This window comes from Hyaena hyaena, unplaced genomic scaffold (assembly GCF_003009895.1).
Source record: "Hyaena hyaena isolate Hyena2069 unplaced genomic scaffold, ASM300989v1 scaffold_37, whole genome shotgun sequence".
In the NCBI taxonomy this organism is placed as follows: Eukaryota; Metazoa; Chordata; class Mammalia; order Carnivora; family Hyaenidae; genus Hyaena; species Hyaena hyaena.
Window position 1 is genome coordinate 450,245 of NW_024080669.1, and position 27,190 is coordinate 477,434.

The window sequence follows — 27,190 nt, forward strand, 5'->3', positions numbered from 1 at the left end:
GGCTACAGGGAGGCCAGGGCCGGTGGCAGAAAACAAAAGATGCTCATTATGAAGCCAGCCAGATGGAACCGAGGTTGGGGGGTGCAGGGGAGAAGTTCGCATTAGAGAAAGAAAAACGAGGGCAAAGCAAGCAGACTGTGTAAGCAGTCTACGGAGACTCAGAAGGGAAGGACGGATTAAATCAAACCTCTGACAGGCAATCAATGGACATTCAATTAACAGTTACAATTTTACTAATTTACACACAATGTCTAAACAATACCCTTGCCCCCTCGGGGAAGATCTTGATGCAATGCCTCCCAGCTGCTGGGACACCCCTCCTCAGCCCAGCAGGGTCACGGTGCCCCTGCTCAGGCAGACCCCACTGGGACAGCCAGATCCAAAGACCCCAGGGTGAGGGGTGGGCCTGGGCAGACGCAGAAAGCCGGGCCTGGGGCGGGGGCCAGAATGTTCAGAGCAGGTGGCCAGCTCACTTTGAAACTAGGGAGAAACAGCCAAAGACTCAAAGGGGCCAAAGTCAGAATCAAGCAACCGTACGAGTGCGCACAGACCCTGGGTCAACCTCTGGAAGTTCAGCTCCCTGCAACCCATGGCGCTTTGAAGGTAAAATACATGCCAGGGGCACTGACATCATTCTTCATGCTCAGGGCGTCCAGACACAGGGCAGGACGGAGGCCTCCATCTTGGGGTCAAGGGGAGAGAAAGGGAGGGCACCCACTTCACAGGGACACCCCAAGGTCACTGACACAACCCTTGGGCCAGAACCTCGAGGCGGCAGGCTGCTGAAGGAGCCAGGCAGGGCCCAGTTCGAACTGTGACTTGGGGAGGCCCCGTGCTGCTCTGGGCCTCAGTTTCCTGCTGCAGGAAGATGGGATCATACTGGTGCCTACCCCAAGGCTGGGTGAGCACCGGACAGCAGATGTGCAGAGCATCCCGTGTGGCGTGCTAGCGACATCCAGTGTCCAAGCACTAATTTGGGCAGCGCTATGGAGCAGGTGCATGGCGGGGTGGGGGGGGGGAATGCCCTTCCTCCTTCCATCGTTCTCAACAGGTACTGCTGAAAGCCGTCTCGAGTACTATCCACGCACACCAACCCAAGTCCCTTCACATTTTCTAAGCCCTCCAGAAGCCCAGCTTCAAGCAAAGCAATTTCTCAAGAAAGTGTGAGCGCGGTCTCCAAATATCTGAAGGCCCAGCACCTCCCTTGTGCTCACACGGTCCCGTTTTTCCCTCTTGATCCCGTGATGGGAGAGATCTCAGCGTTCCCATTTTACAGATGAGGAAACCAAGTCACAAAGAGGTTAAATGGCTTGCTCAAGGTCATTTGAGCAGGCCCTGCCTTTCTTAAATTATATTCTTTCCAGCCCACGATGCTCCTGAGATGCAAGCAGGATGGATGAATTACAGGGATTAGAGGCGTGGTCTGCTGCAGGGGAGAGGGGTCTAACGATCAGAGCTGTCCTCCTCCCAAACTGCTCTGCAGCTCCGAGTCCTCTCAACACCCCAGAGCCCTCTGTCCCTTTTCCTATACTCTCAGACATCATGGAGCCTATGGGATGTCCCCCGGTTTGTCTGAGAAACTTCTTAGGTCCTGTCCTGCCTGGCAGAACCCAGCCTGCCAAGGTCAGAGGCAGACACCCAGCAGATCGCAGGCACAGGACATGCGGGAAGGGACTTTCCAAACTACGGAATTTAAGCACAAATAACTGAAACAGATCACTGGGAGGTATCCACCCAGCCTGGAGACACCGTTATCACTGACAAATACTCTCTGACACATGTTACCATGCAGATTAACGACTTCCTGAACCAGACCAGGAGTGGAGAGCTGCCCCCAGCAATGGTCCCTCCCACTCCGTCCCCAGGAAGGAACCTGCGGGAGCTACGTCCCCCCTGTCACTCGACTCCATGAAATATCCTTCCCTGCATCCTCTTCCCACAGGCCATCGACCAATTCATTTGCTCACCATTATTTTTAAAACTCAAATTTTATTAGCAGTGGAGCATGAGTAATAAATACTAATACACTGTTTGCACTTGAATTAGCCCTGCATGTCCTGGGACCACAGGGCCATTTGTCAAAGCCAGACTTCCCCCTCCCACCCGCACTTTGTGGTCAGCACACGGGCCCTTTCAAGGTCACAGGCTCTCGGGAGCCAGGCAAGAACAGGAAGGTGCTCTTAGGACTCACTCTTGGGGCTTCCCGATTCCTAAGCAGGGCACTGAGCTGCCTGCAAGGAAGGGCAGCTATGGGGGGGGGGGGGGCTGTTCGCTGGAAGAACTGGATGCCAGCTCTCCCGCTTACCCTCGAATGACACGGTGCAAGCATGTCTGAGTAACCACTCCGAACTTCCGTGTCCTCATCTGTGAAATGGGTCAGCAGCACTCACCTCTCAGGGTTGCTGGGAGTATTAGAGGAGAAGCCGGCTATGAAATCACCTGAAAGCAAACATGCACGTAGTGGGGATGGTGGGTGAGGGGGGACTTGAGGGAGGACGGCTTCTGTCTACCAAGAGCTGTAGGATACCTGATGCCACCCTCACCCGGCTCCACAGAAGGGTAAACGATGGCCAGCCCTTTTCCTGGTCCCTCCCTGCTCCCTGATCTTCCGCACTCGCTATCCGGGCACACAGGTGGAAGGCTGGTATGCCACGGAGCACACACGTGTGTGCAGCTGCCAGGAACTTGGCGTTGAGCAAAAAAAGATGTGGTCGCCGGTGCCCGGGCTGGGCGTTCGACCTCTGCCTCTAGCAGCTGCTTTCGAGGCTCAGACTCAGCTGGAAGGAGTCACAGACAAGGGCCACCCATCCGACGCAGACAGGCACAGCAGCTGGGCTCCGGAAGGAGCAGCTCTGGGACCCTGCTCCCCTCCCGGTGCTCCACGGCCTCACCTCTTTCAACAAACATTCGGCGAGATGCTCCCGTGGGCCGGGCACTGTGTTGGGAGTCTGGGGCACAGAAGCGCCCGTGACAGCCCGATCCAATCCCTGGCTCCCCAGAGCTCACGGCCCTGTCGGGGAGCCTTCAAAGGGAAGGGGTGTCGGAGGCTGCGGAGCACACCAGACGGCCTCGTTCGGGCTGGGGGAGACAGGAGGAAAGGGCTGCCTGGAAGAGGAATCCATATACAGGAGTGAAGCAAGAGAAGGAAAGGAGGTAGAGGAAGGGGTTTCAAGCAGGGTAAACAGCATGTGCAAACGTCCCAGGGCAGGGCAGCGAGCCTAAGCTACAGTGAGAAGCTAGAGTGAGCACTGCAGATGGGCCCCTGCTAAGTCCATGGAATCCCCAAGCCAGGCTCAAAGGAAGAGTCCTCAGACCCCCTGCCCTCAGCCAGGCTCCAGTCAAATGGGGGTAACAGGGTCAGTGTTAGAGACAAACCTAAGACAAAGTAAATCATAAACAACCAGAACTTGCCATTGTATTTACTCTATTCCCAGGGTATGCGTCCTTGCATAAGGCTGGGATGTAACAGGAAAGGGCTGAAGGGGTTAAATCAAGGCAGGCCCCCCAGAGGAGGTGAGCAGCTCTGCTGGGAAAGAAGCTGTCTGCCCTCCAGCACCCTGAATGAAGCCACCGTCTCTTCCACCATCTGATTGGAAACTTTGGGACAACTGCAGCGTTATCTGTGTTGCCACTTGCATATAAACACGAACACAATGCCACCTCTCCCAGCAGATGAGGCCACACGTCAGGGCGGCTTAGCCGCGTTAGGCTGACTTACTTAGCCAAATAACACTGGCAACAAAAGCCCGACTTCCCATCCTCCCCCCTCCGCAGCCCCCAGCCTGTGCGCTGAGCAGGGAGGTCTCTGGAAGATGTAAATACATCACGTAGTACAGCTCCCTCCGCCCTTCCACGACTCCCTTCCATGACTGCTGGGAGAAACCATGCAAGTTCTGCGTCTCTCACCTGGCAGGGAGCTGCCCTGATGGCACAGCATCAAGCTGCCCTCAGCCACCAGGATGCTGGAAACACCCCCCCCCCCGCCCCAACTGAGCTCGCTTGCTTGCTCCGCTCCTCTCCAGACAAACGCGTGCTCCTTCTGGCTCCTGATCCCCACTTACTCACATTCTAGAGGCATCTCCAGATTGGGACTGCATCACTGCCTGTGCCGCACCTCCCACCACGAGCCCTGGGGCCCAGCAGGAGCCTGGCACACTCAAGTCCACGACAGCACAGGCCAGGAATCTCGCCCCCCAGTTAGGGGAGGACGGAGTCAGGGCAACGCTTCTGTCCTTCACGCTCCGCTGAGGCGGCCAGCCCTGCAGTCACCGCTGGCCTGAGCCCCCCCCCCCCCAACCCACCCTCGCCGCTGCCACGGGCTGGCTGGGTAACCGGGGCAATTTATGTCACCTCTCCGAGCCTCAGTCTCCCCACTTGTAAAAGAGGATTTGTTGTAAAGATTCAAGAAGAAAATGCATATGAAATGAGCAGCACCCCTGCCTAAAATGTGTTCAACAAAACATCATCTATATTTCTATTAATGCCATTCCAGGCCTCCTCTCAGACATTCTGTCCAGTGACCAGACTTGATCCATTGTAACCACTTTTAAAAACTTTTGGGGCGCCTGGGTGGCTTAGTCGGTTAAGCGTCCGACTTTTGCTTAGGTCGTGATCTCGCGGTTCGTGGGTTCGAGCCCCGCGTTGGGCTCTGTGCTGACTGCCAGCTCAGAGCCTGGAGCCTGTTTCAGAGTCTATGACTCTCTCTCTCTGACCCTCCCCTGCTCACGCTGTCTCTCTCTCTCTCTCTCCTAGAAATAAATAAAACATTAAAAAAATAATTTAAAAATTTTAAAAAAATAAAAACTTTTGAAATGGAAGTATACAGTTCATATACTTGGCTCAGTTGGTTAAGCGTCGGACTTCGGCTCAGGGCATGATCTCATGGTTCGTGGGTTCGAGCCCCTGCATCGGGCTCTGTGCGGACAGCTCAGAGCCTGGAGCCTGCTTCAGATTCTGTGTCTCCCTCTCTCTCTGCCCCTCCCCCGCCCCCACTCTGTCTCTCTTTCTCTCCCTTTTAAATAAACATTTAAAATAAAACATTTCACAATAAATATACAAGTAAAATATTTTAAAATAAAACAAAATAAAATGGAAGTACAATGTATATACGGAAAAGTGCACATACGCATCCGGTATAATCGCTCTCACCTGAGATGCAGAGCAGCCCCAATATCTAGAGGGCGCCCCCGCACCCTCTTCCAGGGGTAACTACTATCCTGAGTTCGGTTACCAAAGATGACCTCGCCTGTTCTTAAATCTTATATAAAGTCATACAGTATGTGCTGAAAGCGCCTCATGATGTTAGATGCTACCAGATTCGCTCTTCCCCAAGCCCTAGGACGGCAGCGTCTTTATTGTCCCCATTTTGTTGCTGAGCAGGGGCTTTGGATACCGAGATGACCAAGGTTACACAGCAAACAGAGACAGGGACTCACGTCACCAGGAAAGTCCCTTCTTCTAAGGAACATCTGTGGCCTGCCCAGAGGACAGTCACCGGCCCGACCTGCTCCGAGCATTTCAACCCCGATGCTGGGTCTCGAAGCACAGCTAACCTGGGCGTGTACCTCACGGGCCTGCGTGACGCCTCTGCCTGTCTCTTCCCCCCACGTCTCCTGGGGTCACAAGTCCCACAGAGAAGGGACGCCATGGTTCATTCCACACCGTGCCAGGGAAGGAAGGGGCTGGCCGGAAGCTGGGGAGGCCCAGCCGGGTGGGGGAGGAGTGGGGCGGGGCACTGGCTCCCCTGGCTCAGAAAGAGGCTCCTGGCGAGAAGGGACTGAGACCCGAACAAACCAGGGCTCAGGGGAATCCGGAGTCTGCAAGTCACATGACCTTGGGCAAGTCACCTCCCCTCCCCGAGCGGTCTCCTCAGCTGTAGAACAAGACAAGACGGTTGGCCTAAATCTCACTTGACAAATTCATCACACCCTGTGCCCGCGGGAGATGCCAGTCAACCCAGCCCCAGGCCCCTCTCGGCCCAGCACTCTGGGCACATCCACGCATCAGCAGAAATGGGCCCACGGGCTGACATGGCTGATGGTGGCCAGCAGCAGGTGGCTGCAGGCACCGAGCCTCCGTGGCCACATGCAGCTCCCGATCGTGCCCCAGAATCCAAGGGGTGAAACGTCACACAGGACTCCCTGTCTTTCCCTATGTGCTGGGGTCCCTCTTCCTGGTTCCCAAACAAAGGCAGCTTCTCCCTGGCCACATCCCACCCTGCGCACTGCCCTCCAACACAGCTAACTCCGTTTGGAGGTAAATGAAGTCCAGGGCACACGCAGTCCCAGGTCCCCCTGCGCGTCTGCAGGAGGAGCAGCCACGGGGCCCAGGCCTCTGCTCCCAGAACCGTCCACTCTGATCTACAAGTCAGGGCCCCTCCCCCGTGCATGTGCCACCTCGGCTCTCACTAGACCCCACTGTTCAGGCCCACCCTTCATGCCAGGCTCAGCTGGGTTGGCAGGTGGCATGAAGTGCTCAGGGCCAAGGTCCAGGGAGACTCACAATTGCTTTTTTTTTTTTTTAATGTTTATCTATGTTTGAAAGAGAGACCCAGAGTGTGAGCAGGGGAGGGGCAGAGAGAGAGGAAGACACAAAATCCAAAGCAGACTCCAGGCTCTGAGCTGTCAGCACAGAGCCCGACGGTGGGGCTCGAACAAACTGTGAGATCATGCCCTGAGCCGAAGTCAGAGGCTCAGCTGACTGAGCCCCCCAGGTGCCCCCGATGGTTGCCCTTTGTACTGGTTCGGTTCATTACGGATCACTACCCCCACGATCCAAGGAGAAAATGTCTTTTGAGATCCTCACAACTGAACGTGTCTGAGCTGAAGGAGCCCATCCAAGCTTTCCAGAACTAACGCTCATCACTAGCCCACGGCTGCCCCGTCCACAGCTTCTACAGACAAGGAGCTCACAAAAGCAGCAATCCATGCTGCAAATATTTATTGAGCACCTACTATATGCTGGGGCTGTCCTAGTTATTGGGGACGCAATGCTGAGAAACAGGCCGAGGCCCTAGGCCGATGGAGCTCATGTGTCCTCAGGGCAGACATACGCACGATGACCCCTGCTGACCTCCTGGAGGCATCAGAGTGTGGCCTGACCCTCCCCCAAGCTAGTTGCTTGGAGTTCCTCCCCTGCTGGGGGCCTGGAGGCTGAACAGAGACACCTACTGGCTCCTTGGAGAAGCACAGGCCACCATGGAGAAGCCATGGATGCGGAGAAAGGGCAGTGCTAGGGCTCAGCTGTGTGACCTTGCACCAGCAAGTCACTCCGGCTCCCGGAGCACCCCCGTCTCCTGGGTCAGATGGAATGAACAGCCCCTACGGTGCCCGGCTGGGGCTCCGGCGATGACACAGGACAGTGGACACAAGACACAGCAAGAGCAGCAGCGGTCATCAGGTTAGGGACATGGTACAAAGGTGGTTCCATCCCAGCTCTCGAGGTCCCCAGGACAGCGCCAGCTGACTCCCTCCCCCAAGAGGAGCAGAGGGGAAGAGAGACGGGCCGGCCAGCCTCATGCCGATGGAAATGCACTTGCTCAGCTGACTCTCCACCCCCCACACAGCCCGGTGGCCTTGTTACTTCCAATCCGCACCCCACCTGGCAGATCGCATGTTCCAGCCTATTTACTTTGGACTCTGGCAGGACTCTTGCTTTTCAAAGGAAAATGGGATGGTGCTATTTTAGCTCAAATAAACCAGTGAGCTTCCTCCACCTAGTTGCCCCCTCTGTACTACTAGATTTGAGTCATCAGAACTTTTGGGCCCTCTCGTGGGGGAGGAGGGGTATTTGCAGCATCACCTAGCCGCGTAGGAGCTCAAAGGAGCAGGGTGCCACCTCAGTCCCCAGCCACTTGTCCCCAGGACCCAAGGCCCGGGTAGCAGCAGACAGATTCAGGAGGTATCTGTGCGCATGTCCCGTGAGGGCCCGGTCCCGGGGCGCGCCCGGCCACTGCCGCTCTGTGGCCGTGCCTGGCACACTCGAAGCACTCAGGAAACGTGCACTGTGAATGGATGTGTGGCAACGACCCACAAAACCCTGTGGCCCAAGGTCAGGCAACTACCCACCCACAAGTCCCGGCCTTGGACACTTCTCTGAGCTCCACCAAGCTACCGTCTTCCCAGCCAGGGGACTCGGTTTGGGGAAAAGAGTCTCAGAAAGAAATTTCCACCAGTGAGGAAGAAACTGGATCCCGGCTTTGCTTCTTGCTCGTGAGGTATCTTCACAGCCCGAGGGCTGGAACAGGAAGAAAGGGGGGAAGTGCCTTACGAGGTTCCCAGGAGGGGTGCAGAAGGACCCATGGGAAGGAGAGTTGGCTCAGCGTCAGGCAAAACCTTCTGGTATTTTCCTGAAGAAAATCACTAGCGTTTCCTGAGCGCCTTCTGTATACAGCCTGCAGGCTGGGTGTTCTCACACGCTCCCTCATTTCCAGCTGCCACACAAGTGGCCAAGAGCGTGGCCCCGGCAGCCAAATTCGTACCCGGCCTCTACCGCTCACCAGTATACGGCCTTGAGCAAAAGCTATAGGGCCTCTCTGGGCCTCAGTTCCCTCACAGGGTTGGTTGTGGGTAGGTCAACTTAGTACACAAAGCATCTAGAACATAATAAGTGCTCAGGAATGTCAGCTTTCAGAAGGCGGGGAGGAAGAGGAGGAACGGGAGGAAACGGGGGCAGCAGAGGCCGGATAACTAGGCAGTGCATCAGGTAGGATGCCGGACGAACGATCGACTGCCTTGCAGGGACAAGATTCTATTTTTCGTCACCCTGGGTTTCAGTTTTCCCAGCAGTAAAATAGGCATTTCCGGACAAATGCTGCTCGATTCCGTGTAATGTCCTCCCCCTCGGGGAGAGCAGGTGCGCCCAAAGACCACTGCGCCCACTGTTTGTACAGAGCACAGGTGACCTTCACGGGGCACTGCGCGTGCAGATGGAGCCCTGAGCAGGGGCCGGGAGTCCTGGAATCTGATCCAGCCTCTCCACCACAGTAACACTGGCTGGCAGCTAGCTACTGAAACTCGGAGAGACTGGGGCGGTAATTCCTAGCTGCCCCGTCGTCCTCTGAGAGAGATCCTTGGGGCAGGGGCAGGAATCACCGAGAACACGGTAAGCCTCTGACTATGCGAGCCCTGCCAGGAAGCAGCACGGCCGGTTTCAGCATAAGTGCTGGACGTCTGACTGGGGCTCCGGAGCAGGGAGCAGCAGGCGAGGACCCCCATGACCACCCCCAGGAGATGGGGGCCCTCCCTGAGCCCACTCGAGCCTTCTCTGCCTCTGAAAAAGGTAGCTGCCTCTGGAAAGAGATACCCAAACTCCTACCCTGCCTCGATCTTGCTGGGGACGTTCTATCATTATCTGCTGGACTAATCTAGGCCCGGGGAGCTGCTGGGAAGATCACCAAGCACAGGGTGACAGGTGTGCTCCATCAGATTTCCTCCAGAGACCCCATCATGTCTCTGAGGGTTCAAGATACCAGCGAGACCTCCCTCCTGATGATGCAGGCAGCCACGCCGGCCAGCTGGGCCCCGGGGAACTAAAGGGGATGGTTGGTAAACTCACCCTGGTTGGGTGGGGCGGCTGTGACCCCAAGGCGCCAAGTGTCACCTGAACTCCATCAATCCTCAAACGCTTCGTCTCATGAGAGAGTCTCTTCAATGGTTCGTGGCGCTGCCCTGTTCTGGCTTCCACCCCAGGCCCTCGCCTGGATGGAAAAGACAGACCCGTGAGCTTGACGAGGGTGGTCTTTAATCACTTCCCTAATACTGCCTGTGACCTCTCACTTGAGGGTCAAAGAAATCAGGCGAAGGGAAGATAAGCAACGCACCAGAGTGTATGGAAGATCCATGCTGCCTCCATGCTGGCCTCCTTGCTTACGAGATGAGGGACAGGGCAGTGAGGCAGCCATGGGAGGGGAGAACTGGTGCATGTGTGCACACACAGGCACAAAAAACTTTCTGATGCCTAGTTTGAAATCAGACCACCTGAGGGGCACCTGGCTGGCTCCTTTGGTAAAACATATAGCTCTTTTTTTTTAATGTTTATTTTTGAGAGAGAAAGAGAGAGCATGAGCAGGGAAAGGTAGAGAGAGAGGGAGACACAGAATCTGAAGCAGGCTCCAGGTTTTGAGCTGTCAGCACAGAGCTCGATGCGGGGTTTGAACCCACAGACCATGAGATCATGCTGTGAGCCGAAGTCAGCCCTTAACCCACTGAACTGCCCAGGCGTCCTAAAACATGCAACTCGATCTCAGAGTCCCACGTTGAGGGTAGAGTTTACTTAACCAAAGAAAATTAAAAAAAAAAAAAAAATCAGACCACCTGGTACAAATTCCACCTCTGCTTCTTATTAGCTGTGGGACCTTGGGCTAATGAATCATCTACACTGAATCTCGGCCTCCTCACCTAGAAAATGGGTATCTCAGTACCCTAAACAGTACCTAAAATAATAATAGTACCATAAAGAGTGTCTTCAAAGTTACAGTTATTAAGAGGATGAACGAAGATACGGAAAGCACTTTGCATTGTGCTTGATACATAATCGCCATTGGAAAAACACTAGCTATTATTGCCTCCGTGCTGTTGCACCACTTAATTTGTCCACTTAACAAATACTTTGTCCCTACTACTTGAGCCTACTGCTAGAGACAAAAACACATATCCTTGCCCCCAAGGAGTTCGGGATCTAAGAGCCTTAGACAATTAAGATCATTCCCCTTGGCGCCTGGGTGGCTCAGTCCGGTTGAGCGCCCGACTTCGGCTCAGGTCATGATCTCATGGTTCTTGGGTTCGAGCCCCGCGTCGGGCTCTGCGCTGACAGCCAGTTCAGAGCCTGGAGCCTGTTTCAGATTCTGTGTCTCCCTCTCTCTCTGACCCTCCCCTGCTGAGGCTCTCTCGCTCTCTCTTTCTCAGAAATAAATAAAAACATTAAAAAAAAAAAAAGATCGTTCCCCTTGTTGGTGCCAATCTGATTTGGTTTGGATGCCAGGATGGGACCAGAGGGTTTACTGATGCCTCTCTTCGCCTGCCCTCTTGTTCCCGTGTGGAGGCCGCAGAGCCCCCTGGAAAGGACGCAGGCCAGAGAGCCTGGAGCCCTGGGCTAACGCTACAGCTCGGTCACTACCCACCTTGTAACTCGAGCCAAGTGACTGTACCAAAAGAAGTCCCAAAGGGCCATGTCCCATCTCCCATCCCGTCACCAACCTCGCCAGGGACGTTATTCTGTGGCGGGTTATGTAGCCGAACTGGGCTACGGGCGACTCTGTAAAGACGGAAACGTAATCACACTTGTGACAGCAAGGGCCGCGTCACCGGCCGGCCTCCGGTGCGCCTGCTGCGAGGTACTGGGCTTCCTCCCAGGCTCCCCGCCCGACCACACGCTGCTGCAGCAGGAAGGGCCGGGATTTGAATCCTGTGGGATCTGAGTCCGGTGTGGCTGACCACTGCACCACACAGCCTCTGGTGCAGGGACAAGGGTGTCCCACTTGGGCCACCTGGAAAGACCGAGAGTAGCAGAGAGCCGCCCCCAAAAGGTGAGGGCAGCACGCCACTCCCAAAACCCCGTCTCCCCACTCAGGAGCCTCCGGGCTGGAGAGCGGCGACCACCGCGGCCATCCCGACGTGTGCCGCTGTCCTCCGTGGCCTCCTAAACTCTTTCTCTTTCATTATGTGTCCCTTGTAGGCAGCCTCTCACTTACGCAACTTAGCCTCCTCTGGGCTATTGATTTCTCATTCTATTAAATCCTCCTCTTTAACTCTGGCCCTTAAATGCCCATTCTAAACATGTGTTTACTCCGCAGCCACTCTCCCAGGCAGCTAGCTGTGACCTCCCGCCCTTGCCCCTCACCCCTGCCCTGGGGATCGCGTACCCCCTGCACCGCACCCCCGCCAGGGAGCCCACACAGGACGATCGCCCTGAGTCAGGCGCTCCATGACGTCAGGTGTGTTATGCGCCTGAGACTGCAAAGAGTAAACCGAGGCAGCAAGAGGGAGCCCCGCGACACCCCACTCCTGGAAGCCAAAGGCCCACGCATCCCTCCTCTCCCCTCCTCACCCACCGCATTCCACCGGGAATATCTCTCTTGAACAAATATTTGTGAAACGGGACTTGGGGCCACTTAAAGAAGACAAATACTTATTTGGCACAACTCAGTGCCAGGCACTGGGGACATATACTCCTGTGAGCGACCCTCAGGCCGAAGCTGGGCTCAGGCCCCCTGGAGGTGGTAACACACACAGGAGTCACTTCCAGCCCAGCAGCCAGGCGCCCGCCTTGCACAAGACTGCTCAGAGTCCCCAGGCCACCCAGGCTCCAGCCCCAGATGCCCCCGCCACCTGCCTCACAGCATGTCTGGGAGCCCACCCCCCAGCTCCCCCTCGGCCCGGCTTCCCCTTCTGGCTTCCCTATTTCTGCCGCGCATCACCAGCCTCCTAAGCCTCCGGGGCTGGAAATCTCAAAGTTCTCCGCGACACTTGCCGCTCCCTCATCTGCTGTTCCCAATCTGTCCGCGCGTTCTGCCGTCGTCTGGAAATGCCACTCAGACGCACCCCTCCTCCGCCGTCATCCCCCTGGAGCCCTCAACCCCTGACGTGGCCCTCCCTCCTCTGCGCCCCCTGCACCGACCTGAACCTCTTCTCTCTGGCTCTCAAGGTGAGTCAGTTCTGAGTTCTCCCTGTCCCTGCCCAGCCAGGCGCCTTCCTCCCGGGCCTGCCCGCCGCCCAGCCCTCAGGACGTCCCTGGCCCCCCACCCCGCCCGGGCAGCCCTCCCTGCCCGCTAAGTCCTTCCCCCTCCTCACTGAGCTCCAGCCCCATCCGGCCGCCAGCTCCCGTGACGGCCCAGGCTCGGCCACATAGCCCTCATCTGTGTCCTCTCCCCTCAAGCCCGCTTCACTGAGCCCTGCCTCGCATAGGCGCGTAAATGACTGAAGTGTTGAGCCGCTCGAAGAACACCTGCGTCGAATCTTTTCATAAAGAGCTGCTCCCTCCTGTTTTTAGGCCCAAGTAGAGGGGAAGGAAGTGGTGGCGTTCTGGAGCATTCCCCGAAGTATGGCGTGGCTCCGATGGGCCCCCCTTTTCCCATCTGTACAAATGGAGGTGCTCATGTCTAACTCACCCGGTAGCTGGGGCGACTCCGTGAAATGAGCCCAGGGTGCAGTCAAAACAGTGTTAAACTGATTCCCTCCATCCTTCCCACGACCTACCTTGGCTGGTACTGTGGCATAAGTTGTTTTTTCACGATGGGTTTGTGAAACGTTAGGCATACCCTACTTTATGTAACCAAATGTGACGACCAAGCAACAATCACTTCTTGCGTTCCTACTAGAAGCAAGGGGCCAATCTATGGGTGCTGAGAGACCGCCAGAGCCAAGGACAGAATAGGGACAAGGCGAAGGCCCGGCCCCTCGAGGCACTTGCCCTCTGGGTGGGGGACAAACAGAGACAGATAAATAGCAGGCGGGCAGGAGCTGGGGGCAAAACTAGTGCCACAACCAGGCAGTGTAAGAGGAGCCCGCCGGCAGGGGCTCCTACCATTATACAGGTGAGGCGAGTGAGGCTCAGAGAGGTTAAGCAATTTGTTCAGGGTCACTCAGGCAGTGACACCAGGATAGGAGGCCACATCTGCCTGACACTCAGCAACCAAAGGAGCCACCACGTGCTGCTGGGACTTTAGGGCTGGGGCGTGGGGGGGGTTTCTCAGGCTGCGCCCTGAAGGCTGGGAAAGTGTGGGTGGGCAGAAAAGAGGAGGAAAGGAAAGGGTGAGGGCGTCAAGTGCCTGGTGTGAGGGTCAGGTCCGGAGGCATAAAGCCAGGCGGCAAGTGCAGGGCAGGAGCTCCAAGCTGCCACAGGGGAATTGGCCAGGACCCCTGCCGGGTGAGGGGAGGGGGGAGGAGGCACTGAGGCTCCAGAGACTTGGTCACATGTTACAAATACCATCTTTTGTAGGAAAGCGGGTGCGGCAGCAGGTGCCCAGAAGCAGAGCCTGCAGCTGGGGAGTAGGCTGTGTGAGGAAAACCCAGAGGGGAGCTGGGAGCCCCAAGTGGGACAGAGGCAGTGGGGAAGGAAAGGTCAGGCCGGGCACCAGCGGTGCCCAAAAGACCCGAGCGCCCAGAAGAGCGGCATGGAGCAGGGCAGCAGGACACAGGCGCCAGGGGTCCGAGGCGTCCAGACCAGTGCCGGGAGAAGCGGGAACTCTCTGCAGGGGGTAGTCAAGAGGAAGAGCTCGCAGGGGTGGGGATGGCCGGACAGCGGGGTGCTGGAGCAGCCAGGCTAGAGGCGGAGGCTGCAGAACCAAGAACCAGCCAGATCCGAGACCTGGGGCAGCAGTGGGGACAGCCGGGCAGCCCCCACGGGGAGGAGAGAGCGACGAGCAGACACCGGAGAACGGGAAGATGAACCGAAGCGTGGGATGGGGTGGGGGAGAGAGGGCTGAACAGCAGAGACCTTAAAAAGCAACAAGTAGCAGCACAAGAGCACAGGGCCGGGAGTCCAACGGCCTGGGGTGTGGCTGCAGAGCCTCGGACAGGTCATCTAACCTCCCAGCCTCGGTTTCTGAGCCTCCTTGCACGGGGACAGTACAGATGAGATGCTTGTGGGGCCCCAGCAGAGATCACATGAACTCGTTCTTCTAAAAAGCACTTGGAAAGCCGTGGCACCTGTTCCACACAGAAGGGATTCGTACTATGCAGAAGTAACAGGAGATGCTTCCTTCCCACACATTCACTGCCACTGCCCCCCCCCCCCCGCCCCCGCAACACAACCACCACTTCCTACTCGCTGCTCCTCTTGATTTCCAGCAAGCCTTACCCTCACCCAGGACAGGTCTTCCTGCCCTTCCTCCTTCCTTCTATCTCCATCCAGGAGCCCCTGCGTGCCAGCGGCTGGGGCCTCCTCCCCAGCGTTCCCCACTTTTCTCCCGCTCCGTCAAAGTTCCCCTCCCTCTCCATCCTTGGGGCGGGGTTCGGGGGGGGTACCAAACTGGAAAGCCAGACCAAGATGCAGACCCAAGTCTCGACGAAGAACTTTTGGGACTGGAGAAAATGTCAGCCAATGATCAAGATGCCTGGGGAGGGAGGGGGATGGGGAAAACAAAGAAAACCCAGAATGTCCTCCCCAGCACCCCTCCGCTGCCCCCCACCTCTGCCCGTCCGGAGCTCCGGGGCACCAGCCTGGCCTCTGGTCTCCAGGGGCAGGCCCAGAGGAAGACTGGGGGACGGAGGTGGCCAGACAGGCAGGAGGCCGGTGGGCAAGCCCGGGCCATGGCTCCGCACATAAGGTTCGTTCCGAAAGAAATGAACAAACTACGGAAAATTAAACAAACCCAGACACTGTAATGTGTGCATATTAGATTAACTCTCCAAAGGGTCGCGACCTTGAGGAACACATCCAGCCAGTGTGGAAAATAATAAACCTGATTAATGATGAGACATGGGCTGTAGCCTCAGCCAAGACAAGCAGCCTGATGGTGCCCAGCGGAGTTCCTGGGGCCTCCGTCCCCGGAGGGAGCGCAGCACGGCTGACCCCTCCAGACCCCTCAGCCCCGATCACACGAGCACAGACACTCCGGGAGCAACGTGGGGCCACGCTGCTCTCCCCGTGGCCCACTGCCCGCCCACGCAACCTCTATCCCAGGGGTAGCGCGCTGTTGGCAGATGCTCCAGAGGCGTCCCCATCACCCAGGTGACCATAGGGAGCTTAAGTGAAGGTACTTCTCTTTGCTCCTGGCAGGACTCAGTACTCTTGGCCAGTCCCAGGACCACTTGGTCTGGCCCCCAGCCTTGCCCAGAGGTCCCCTCCTCTTTCCAGACAACCTAGGCCCTCGGGAGACATGCCCAGGGGAGCCACTGGAGGGAGGCAGGGAGGTGGCACCTTGTGGCATCACCAGACAACAGCACCAGGAGGAAGATGGCAGCATAAAGTAGAGATGCCAAGAGCTGTGTAGCCAAAGGTCCGGCGAGGGAGAGGCTGGGCCCGCAGTGCCCCACCGCTGCCAGGCAGGCCCCGGGGCCCTGGCCCAGCCCCCCACCGCCGCCTCCGCGCTGATGGGCCGACTCTGCCCGGGCCCCAGCTCCTCCTCTCTCACTTTCTTCAGCTCAAGGGAGCCAGGGAAGCGACACAGGTGCTCTCAGTGCCTTGAAGCCCCTGTCCCAGCTGTCGCAAGCCGGCCCTCCAGCCCTGGCCAGGTCTGAGCGGCTCACCGCTCCGCCGGTCCTCACTGGAGAGAATCTCAATCAGCTCCCCTCCCCCCCACCCCCGCCTCCTCCTCGGCCCCCTCCCCCATCACACGCCCAAATGCAGGTCTCCAGAGTTTCTCCCTCACTTCCCACTCGGGTGAACTAGGGTGAGATGGGTGGGAGCCTCATCAGTCCGGGGGAAAGAGGGTCATTCCTGACAGGACGCCTGTCCCCCGAAGCAAGCTGGCGAGTCGGGTGGGGGTGTGGTGGTGGCCGGAGTCCAGCGCAGGGGCAGGGGGCAGCGGAGGCAGACGGCACGAGGAAGGGGGAGGGGGCCTCGTGGGCTCCGGGGCGGCGCTGGGATGGGGCAGCGCAGCCGGGCCCGGGCGGGAAGCGGGGGTGACGGGGGCCGGGGGAGCGCGCCGGCGGCGGGCAGGGGCCGGCAGCCCTGCAGGCGGGCAGAGGCTGCGCTGGGAGTTGCACAGGGGAAGGGGAGGACCAGAGCGGGAGCACCGCCAGCCCGGAGGAGGGCTGCGCAGGGAGGGAAACGGGGATGGAGACTGGAGGAACTACGGGAGCGGAGCGATGAGGGGTCCAGAGCTCGGGCGACGCAGGGACCCGAGCGCAGGGGACCGGCGGGCTTGAAGGCGGGAGAGGGGAGGCAGGGCGCGGGGGAGACGGTGGGGGCGGGGGGCAGGGAAGGGTGCAGGGCAGCGGCCCCGGGGGGACGGAGAGGCGGAGACGTCAGAAGTAGGGGGCACGGGAGGGGACGCGCGCGGGGCCCGCGCGGCCGGGACGCGAGGGTTCGGGGGGCAGCGCAAGGGGCAGGGGTGGGGGGGGGCGGTTGGCGCCGCGGCGGGCCCTGCCCTTACCTGGGCGGCTCCGCGCTCCGGGGGCTGAGCTGGGGCCGGGCCGCCGGGCTGTTGTTTTCCGGTTTTCCCTGCTTCCGCAGCAGCCGCGGCGGCCCCAGCGCAATCCGCCGGCAGCTGAAGGCAGTCTGTGTCCGGCTGCGAGCGAGCGGGGAGCGGGCAGCGCGGGAGGAGCGCGGCCGAGGCGTGGGGCGCCGCCCGGCGGCCAGCGCCGGAACTGCGGCGGCCCGCGCACGCCGGCCGGGGGGGCGCCCCTTCGGGGCCCGGCGGCCGGGCGGCCCGCACGCCCTGGGCGCCCGCTCGCGGCCTCGCCCGGCGCGCCCCGAAGCCGAGGCGCAAGAGGAGCGGCCGCGAGGCCGGCCCCGGGCAAACTTGCCGCCGCTCCGGGGGGACCGAGGCCGAGCGGGAGACGCGGAGCCGGGGCGCGAGGGGCGCGCGCAGCCGGGCGGCCGCGGGGCGAGGGGGCGGGCGCTGCGGTGTAGCGACCTCGAGGGCGGGACTCCGGCGCGGCCGGCGCCCTGCACCGCCCGGCGCGAGGGGGCAGCCCGCTCCGGCCGCCGGAGTTACGGCCGGGCCGGCTTCGGCGGGCAACGGGCGCCCCCTGGTGGGGCGCGGGGGAAGCGCGCGGGGGCCGAGCGTGCCCGGGGGCCGGAGACTGCGGCCCCGCGGCGGCGAGGATGGAGAGCGGGAGGTTTCGTGTGCGGAGGGAGGAGAGCGAGTCGTGGCACGAGGCTGGAGGGACAGGCACAGCGTGCGTCCAGGAGTCCCCGGGCGCTGCTTTAGGAGTACAAGCGTCTTGGGAGGAGCTGTCTCCTCGGGTGGCGGGTGAGGACCCCGAGGCTTGGAGAGGCGCACAGTCCCGCCCGGAGCGCGGGGCCCCAAGTGAGCAAGGTAGCGAGAGGCAGGGACCAGGAGGGCAACCAAGCGGTCTGACACGCGGGCCGTGCGCGTTTTACTACAGCGCAGCTGCCCCCGGGAGGAGGCTGGGGACCGGGGCCCCGATCCCGAGGCAGGAGGCCCAAGGACACGTGACCTCAAACATTAGTCCTCTTTTCCACCCCCCACGTTGGCCTTGGGGAGGAGACAAGCGACCTGATCACAGAGCCCCCCACAGTCACTGTCTAAGCACCCACAGCTCATCAGCTCCTCCGTGACCCGCTCCTTCCCAGGCACACCGGTTGGGCTTGAAGGGACCGAATAGTCGTCGTCGTCAGTGCGTTCCCCTGGGAGGGCCCAGTTCCCTGCCACCCAGGCCGGAATGTGGCTCCCGACTTCCCGTCCCCACCCCCACACGCTGGCTGGCGTGGTGCCTGCTCTTTAGGGAAGACATGATTTAGCACCTACTGTGTGCCGGGACTGCAGCCCTTAACAGTGTCCTTTTCGATAACCCTCGCATCAACTTTGCAAGGTGACACTAACCCCATTTCACGGAGGAGGAAGCCTGCAAACCAACCACACGGAGGGGGGGGGGGGGGAGAATAGGCCGCACAGCGTTAAGTTCTAATTCCAACTCTAGTCCCTGGGGCTGGCGCCTCCTTTAGCAAAATGGACCGAGGGACAGCACTGGGCTAGGCAGCAGGTGCGTTAGAGGGGCACCCTGGGGCCCAGGGCATCATGTCGCTCGGCTTCCTTTTCCCCGTGTCTAAACGGGAGGGAAGACGACTAAATAATGTCTAAAGTGACTTCGAAGTCTGAAATGCCAAGCATGGATCCACGCTTTTTACCGGAAGTTTGCGAGATCAGCAAGACCGTAGCAGCTCACAGGTTTGGGAGGAAAAGTACTAAGTGAAATGCTTCATCTTACTTAGTCTCTTGCCCGGTGAGCTCATCCTATTAACCAAGGAGGCGGGAAGGAGCTTTTGACGAGGTCAGAGAGATCGCTGATAGGGCTCCCGTCACCTGGGCTGTGACCTCACCAGGACCCAGTCTCTCCCCTTCCTACAAGGGTGATTCGGGCTTTCTCTCCCTCCAGGCCTCTGCCCCTCTCCAAGTCAGAGGGGCGTGCTGTCAGCCCCACCCTGGCTGTGTCTTCTTTCTGCTCCCAGCTGCCTCACTGCTTGCTCTGCACTTTCTTTACTCCTCAAACTCAGGGCCACTTGTCCATCAGAATGTGATTCCGGACCAACGAAGTTCCCAAGCTCAGCTGGGGGGTGGGAGGTTAGCCCAGACCATTTAGAGGGGAATGAGGCTGGCCCAGCTCAACTAGTTTCCAGGCTGTTCTTTTTTTTTTTTTTTTTTAAGTTTATGTATTTATTTTGAGAGAGAGTGCAGGGGAGAGGCAAAGAGAGAGAGAGAGAGAGAGAGAGAGAGAGAGAGAATCCCAAGCAGGCTCTGCACTGTCAGTGCAGAGCTGGACATGGGGCTTAAACTCCCAAACTGTGAGATCATGGCCTAAGACCATGGTGAAGGCTAGTGGATCTGAGTTCTTCGGTGGCTGGAGCCCACAGGAGGGAGTCTGTTTTATTTTAGAAATAAAATCTCCTGGATTTTATTCATAGCCCCTTCCTTCTTTGTATGGGCCTCAGGTATATCCACGAAGAATCCTCGATCTTACATTTACCTACCATGTCTTTCCCAAAGGTCCCTTTGAAGGTTTATCACAGTGCATAACGAACCCACCTGCATCGATAGGGCCAACTGAGGCCCACAGTGACCGAGTGGCTTGTCCATGCTTGACTTCGTGGGGCATGCCGTCGGTGTGTCACCATCTCTTACAAACCGGTGCAGCAGTCTCTCACTGATGTCCCTGGCTTTAGACTGGCTTCCTAACCCCCCACAAATGGCTGCCCAAAGGATGGACTGAAAATGAGCGCCCAGCTTAAAACCCTTCCACGACCCCATACGGCCTTTAAAGTAAAACTGAGTCCAACACGCCTCAGCGTATAAGCTCCCTGCTGACTTCTCCAGCCTCACCCATCTTCCACCACTGCTCATGTCATACTCCATCAATGCCAAGCTGCTCACAGTAAGTTCTCTGGCCCTTCTATTTTATGCCTCTGTGCTTTAACACACTGATTTCTGCCTGGTGGCACCCCCAGCCCCATGCACGCATACATATACACAAAACCCAGTTTAGGAGTCTCCTCCTACAAGGAGTTTCTTCTGCCCTGCTGTTTGGTCTCTTCCCAGCAGAATGAGTAACTTCCCTCCTCTAGAATTCTCTTGCACTTATTAGAGCTTACGGTTACTTGCTTGTTTCGTGTCTGCATTCGCTAAAAGACTACAGGCTTGTTCTCCTGGATTTATTTTTAGCTTCTCCCTTCTTTGTATTAGCCTCAGGTACATCCACATAGCAGAACAGTTGTTCTTAAATTTACCTACCATCTCTCTTCCAAAGATCCCTTTGAAGGTTGATCACAAGTTCATAATGAGAGGATGGACTTTCAACAAAATCTACATGAACAGCATTAATGCCCGGGATAGTAGGTGCTCGGCAACCGTGTTGAATGAATGAACTAACATGAAGTAAGGGGAAGGGAGGATTGCGATTCTGGAAAATCGGATCTGCTTCTGTCGCTGGTCTAAATGAGCCAGACTACCCGGCCGGCAGTATGAAACCATGGGTCCCCGCTAAGCTTGAAGCCTTTACAACTGTAAGCTGAAGGTGGGGTTCAACTTGAGGGACTTGAGAGTGAACCCAGCAAGAGCCTGACTGAACATCCTTATTGCCACAGTGTTAAAATGGGGCACTTGCCCTCCTCCAGCCCCCCGGGCTAGTAGACTATGCTCAAACTCCAGATTAAATGAAAATAATCCTGTGTCCTTCTTGTCACCTGCTTGGGGGACTAATGGTTCATTCCCAAAGGACAATGGCTAACAGACCAGGTTTAGAAGTAGAATTGAAATTGGAAAGAGAATTGTTCTTTGATTTTACTTCAATTTTGACTCACGCCTTAAAGGATGCACTGAGTGTTGGTTTCGCATAATGACATTATAGCGAAGGGCTGTATGCATGTGGGGTGGGTGTCCTACGTCCCCAAGCCTCTCAGCACGGTCCTGCTCCGCCCAGCTGACGGCAAAGACTATGGCTAATGTGGAAAAAGCCTCACCTCCACCTCCACTCGACAACCATGTTATAATGCAGCTCCCTTCCCCCAGCCTCCCTTATCTCCATTTTATTAGTCTCGGCATACAGAGTACTGCTCACACTGAAATCACAGCGAAGACTTGGATCCTCCTCGCTCAGCATACAACCTGCTCCTCCTCCGAATGCAGGAACCGGATTCCTTCCCACCCCGTGTCTCAGTTTCCATTTACTGCCCTGCGGAGGAGATGGGCTCCCGTGGCAGTTAGTTCTCTAAGAAATGTGTGGTTGCCTGTTGGGCGCCAGGCACTGGACACGAAATAGAAAACGAGACGAATCCAGGGCTTGGCCTCTCGGTGTCCGTAGAGGCAATACTTCCTCCTGTAGCAGTTCGGGCCCATCCTGATATCAGGTCATTTTCCACATATTTCACATACAGTTAACTCGGGTACATGCTCAGAGTCTAGGCTGGCAGACTGGGGGTGGGGGTGGGGTGGGGAATGGAGGCAGACAGCAGGGGCCTGTGGCTGATGGCAATTCCAAAATTGGGAGCGAGGGTCCTCAGCACACACGCACTTGGGTGTGCGCCCAGAATGCTCTGCCTGGACCTTCTACAGACCGATGCTGCCGCTGCAAGCCCACCGCTTTGGCTGCACCTGCGTCCTGTGCGGGAAAGGGGCATTGGCATTCACCTGCACGCTAAGGGCTGCTAATGGGTACCAAGGTCGTACGGGTACTGTGCTCACTTCTAAATGCATTTTACTTGTGGTGGGCTTCACACTTCCTTCCCTACCCACCTTTCCTCATCTGCTCTGGCACTCAGTCTAGGCAGGTCCCATCACACCATGGGACAGCTATAAACCACTCAGCAAGGGGGGAGCAAAGCAGAGTTAAAACTCAGGGCTTCCGGCTCCAGGAGGGAGCTGCGTGGAGGACACCGGACAAAGATCGCTGCGAGAAACCGGTGAGCCCACCTAAGTCAGACTGGGTAAACTGCTAAGCAAAGACTAAAGAAACTGTACTTTGGGGGCACCTGGGCGGCTCAGTCAGTTGTGTGTCCCACTCAGGTCATGATCTCACAGTTAGTGAGTTCGAGCCCCTCCCCCTGCCCCCCCCCCCCCGGACCCCATCACCCGGGTTCGGGTTCGCTGCTATCAGTGCAGAGCCTGCTGGGATCCTCTGTCCCCTCTCTCGCTGCCCCTCCCCCGCTCACACTTGCTCTCTCAAAAATAAAAAATAAACATTAAAAAAAAAGACTCTCTCCCTCTGCCCCTCTCTCTTTCTCTCTCAATAAGTAGTAAAAATTTTAAAATTATTAAAACAAGAAGTTAGGCTTTTTCTCCCCCTTTCACTGTTTTCCTTCTCTATCTCCAATAACAAGAGCAACTGAAAAGGCAATGCAGTTGAGCAGGAGGGAGAGGCAGGAAGGTGAGGAATTAGGGGCGCACGAGGAGCACATTCTACCTGGAGCGAAAGCACAAGCCCGTTAGCAACGGAGGGCACACAGGAGACAGTCTGCCTTCCCGATGCAGCCACCTGACGGTACGGAGATGCCACAGTAAGTAAATAAATAAATAAATAAGATGCCACATTTCACACTACCCCAGGTGTTTTGGGGTCTGCGGTTTATCCGGAAAACGGTTTTGCCTGTACCGTGGCCTTAAGTCTTCCTAGGAATTATTATGAAATGACCCCCGGATAGTATAAAGGTAGAAGAAATGTGCGTGTGTTTGTGTATATAGGTGTTTCTCTACAGATAGGTAGGAAGATAGATGGATGATAGATACGTGTGTACGTGCATTCCCAAATACATGTATATTTCAACATAATGTGGGCCAGTTCTCTTTCTGAGCTCAATAAAACAATAAATCAGCAAGCAGCTTCTATCGGCCAGGAATGATACTGGGCACTAAGGGGGACAGAAAGTAAAACTGGACATAGTTCCTACTTTCAAAAACGTATGTTCTGGTCCACTTAATTTTCCCGTCTAAAGGAAAACCTTTACATTTTATCTCATAGCGATTTTTAGGAGTGTGTGCCCTCTGACGGAATTCAGAGTAGTAAAAAGAATAAGATAGTAAGATTTCTATTCGCTCAGGATGGATTTCTTACGACTCTTAGCTAAATGAGCGATGTGTTAACATCCAAGAACTGCACTACGTAGTGGGCTCTGCCCAAGTTTGAATATTGATGAGATGCTATTTTAAAAAATGTTTATTTATTTTTGAGAGAGAGAGAGCGCGCGCGTGCGAGAGCAAGCATGAGTGGGGGAGGGGCAGAGAGAGAGAGGAAGACACAGAATCTGAAGCAGGCTCCAGGCTCTGAGCTGTCAGCACAGAGCCTGACGCAGGGCTTGAACCCATGGACCACGAGATCACGACCTGAGCCTAAGTCAGATACTTAACCTACTGAGCCACACAGGCGTCCCTAGAAGAGGCTGTTCTTCCAGATTCCAGGCAAAAGTCTTAATTTAGAAGAATCCAGTTACCTTAATTTAAAAAAGACTAAAGGAAGATTTGGTAGCTGTCTTCAGACACTTAAGATCTTTCCTATTTGCTCCACAACCAGGACCAATGGATAGAAATTACAGGCCAATTTTAGCTCAAATAAGAAAGAATTTATGAGTTGCCCCAGGAGATAATGAGCTCCCCAGCACTGGAAGTATACAAGCAGATGGATGGCCATCTGCCAGGATTGCCATAGAAGAGATTCCAGCATTGGATTAGGAGGTTGAATGAGGTACCTTCCATCTCTAAATTCTTGGATTCTCAGTCTGTCTTCTTGGCCCAAGGCTAAAAAAAAATCTGATCTTTGGAGAAATGTAACTCCTATTGTCAAAAGTAAAAACATGCCTTATGCATTTGAGTTTTCTCTTTAGATGCATGAGCATCTAAATGTAGTGAAGATACTTAATATTAGAAAATGCAATAATCACTTAAATGCTTTATCGACAAAATTAATATTATTGATACACTCCAGCGCTATTAGGTAAATGGCACTAATGGCCTTGTTAAGAAAGGAAATCTGTTTATAAGAAGGGACGATAGTTCCAAATTAAGACCAATCTGAATAGACAAACACTGTGCTTGTTTTTTAAATGACTTCTTACAGCACGCACACATGCACACACACTCAGGAAGGAAAACAGTGAGTGGAGAAAAACGAATATGTATCTCAATATATCTACTGCTTTATGCCTTGGAGTCGGACTGTACCACGCTGCTGCAGGAAGGATGGTTTTCTTCCTGCATTTCCAAGCATTAAGCACTCTGGTGAATCTCAGCCTGCACAATAACACCTTGTTCTTTGGAATACAAATCAACTCCAAGTTCACCTCCACCCCCCTCCCCAAGTCTGATAGAATGCACCACTTTTCAAATGCTAATTAGGCTGGCGGTAGAGGTGCTACGGTTGACTTAAAAATTTGGCGGGTTAAAGGGCGCCTGGGTGGTTCAATCGGTTAAGTGGTTAAGCATCTGACTTTGGCTAGGGTCATGATCTCAGGCTCTGTGAGTTTGAGCCCCGCGATGGGCCCTGTGCTGACAGCCTGGAGCCCCACTTCAGATTCTGTTAATAAGCATTGAAAAAAATGATGCTGGGCAGAGTAAGAGAAATAGAGAAACGAAGTAGAAAAAACAAAAAGGCAAAAGCAGACCTGAGCCAAAAACACCTATACGTAGACATTTAGACATTTAATCACCAAAATGGAAGGAAAGTCTTCTCTCTCCCAACCCCCAGAGATGAGATTTTTGTATTTTTTCATGTTCATATAAGATCTGCTTCATGACATCGTTGGATAAAAAAGTGGATGGGGCCGAGGGGAGAAAGTTTGTCCAATGACAGAGGTACTGTGGGTGTGCCTCTTGGCTGGCTGCAGTGAACAATTTCTTCCCACTGGCTGCTCGGTGCCAGGTCCTGTCCTGGATGCTGGGGGCGCACGGGAGAGTGGACATGGTCCCGGCCCTCCAGAAGCTACCTCGCTCCTGCGAGGCACAGACAGGAACCTCCGTAGGAGCCTGCGCCCTTCATTTCAGTCCTCAGCTCAACACTGGTGTCCGTGCACCCTACTCACCAAAACCAAAACAAATCTCTTACATGCAAATATATGCTAATAGACAGGAGGCATTCTCCAGAATCATACCTTTCAATTCTATTCTGTAGGTGCCTGGTCCACCCGTAGCACTCACATCATGCACGGCATTTCCCGGCTAAATGTCTCACAATTTATAGCATGTGACCATCATCTGTCACAGCCCCGTGATCGGTGGGGTCATCCCCATCTCAGACGGGAGGGTAACCCGTTTCGTAGTAAGGTATGAGCCCTCAAGATGTATTTTCCGATTTTAAACCAGAAAACTCCCTCTCCACGACTCTGCCATCTTGATGTAATACATATATATTTTTATTTCCTTGTTTAGGTTTTAACGTTTTATCTTAAGTGGGCTCCATGCCCAACGTGGGACTTGAGTTCACGACCCTGAAGTCAAGAGTCACATGTGGGGCGCTGAGGTTGCTCAGTCGGTTGAGCGTCCAGCTCTTGATTTCAGCTCAGGTCACGATCCCACAATTTGTGGGATCGAGCCCCGCTTCAGGCTCTGCGCTGACAGTGTGGAGCCTGCTTTGGATTCTCTCTCTCTCTCTCTCTCTCTCTCTCTCACTCTCTCTCTCTCAAAATAAACATTAAAAGAAAAAGTCACACACTACCAAGTGAGCCAGTCTGGTGCCCTGCTGATGTAATACACATAAAACCTGCAGAACTAAGTGTTTAATTGAACAAATCTCGGCCATTTCTTAGTTAAAAGAGCTGCAGTCCAAATCCCTGCTCCTTAAAGGTCGGGGCTTTTGCCTTGTAACTGAGCCAAGACACCAATTTTGCCTTGGGCCAAATGAAAGATCAAAAATGTTCTTTAGAGAATGGAAAACATTGGTAAGACCAAAACCCAAAGCAGCTAGAAAATTCAACCTATCACTTGACACAAGAGCAAAAATTAAATCTTTATTTTGTTTTAAATGTTTGTTTATTTTTGAGAGAGAAAGAGAGAAAGAAGGGGAGGGGCAGAGAGAGAGGGAGACACAGAATCCAAAGTAGGCTCCAGGCTCTGAGCTGTCAGCACAGAGCCTGACGTGGGGCTTGAACTCATGAACCCCGAGATCCTGACCTGAGCTGAAGTCGGATGCTTAATTGGCTGAGCCACCCAGGTGTCCCTAAATCTTACTTTTAGATCAATCTCACTATTGAAGTAAGTTCCAGTCTATTTTATTTATATCCCTCTTATCTTATGTCTTGTTTTACATCTGTCTCTCCCAGGGGCAGGGTCTAATATTTATTAACTGCACAGAAAATATTTGGAAAACATGCCCTTGAATGACATACACTGTCCACTCTCTCTATATTTTTAGTCACCAGTATTGAAACTGATCTCACATGCATTCTAGATTCTTAATCCAGACAGAACCATCCGATTCTTTGTGTTTAACAGAGCACATGGTTGCCATTTAATAAATGTTAGATAATAAAAATAGGACTTCAAAGTAACAATATTTAAAGAATCTCATTAAACACAAAGTAAGATAAACAAGCTACTGTCACACCTGGATTTGTGTAGATAGGCATCTTCCCCACCCCCGGCTGCCACAAAAGACACAAAGACATCGGCCAGCTGGGATCTCACCCGACGTGCTGGATGGCATTTTTCAACCCAACGCCATGGTGAGAGAAAGAAAAAAAATGGACTCTTTTGTCCAGCTCTCTTCCCTAATTATACCTTGGGTCTAAATAAAGAACATACAGCACACACAATCAGAAATAATTTGAAGTAAATGAAAAGCACCAGAGCGGAGGGTTTAATCGTTTTCTCAGAGGCGAGGGTCAGAGGAAATGGACAGACAGGAGCACCAGATTACCGACAGCGCCATGAAACGGAAAAAGAGACGCAAAGCCAGAGGAGATGAGTCAAGAAATTAAGTTTGGTCTCCAAGGTACTGCGAAACTGTTTGGCAGCTGAAGGAAGCAATGAGATCTCCAGCAGGGACTCCGCTCATTAATAATATCCCAGCCGAACAATAATCTCAGATAATAAGAGATATGATGATGTCTCCAGAGAAGAGACATTCAGGTTTACTTTCCCATCCAC

The 27,190-nt window shown here is 55.3% G+C and overlaps 1 protein-coding gene across 1 annotated transcript in view; it reads right to left on the minus strand.

Annotated features, from left to right (window-relative positions):
• GRIK4 (glutamate ionotropic receptor kainate type subunit 4) overlaps positions 1-17,157 on the minus strand; it is a 432,944-nt gene extending 415,787 nt beyond the window's left edge. Inside the window, exon 1 of the mRNA XM_039229403.1 lies at positions 17,036-17,157. The gene's annotated coding sequence lies outside the window, so the exon portion shown is untranslated. The remainder of the gene's footprint in view (positions 1-17,035) is intronic.
• Positions 17,158-27,190: the final 10,033 nt, after the last annotated feature.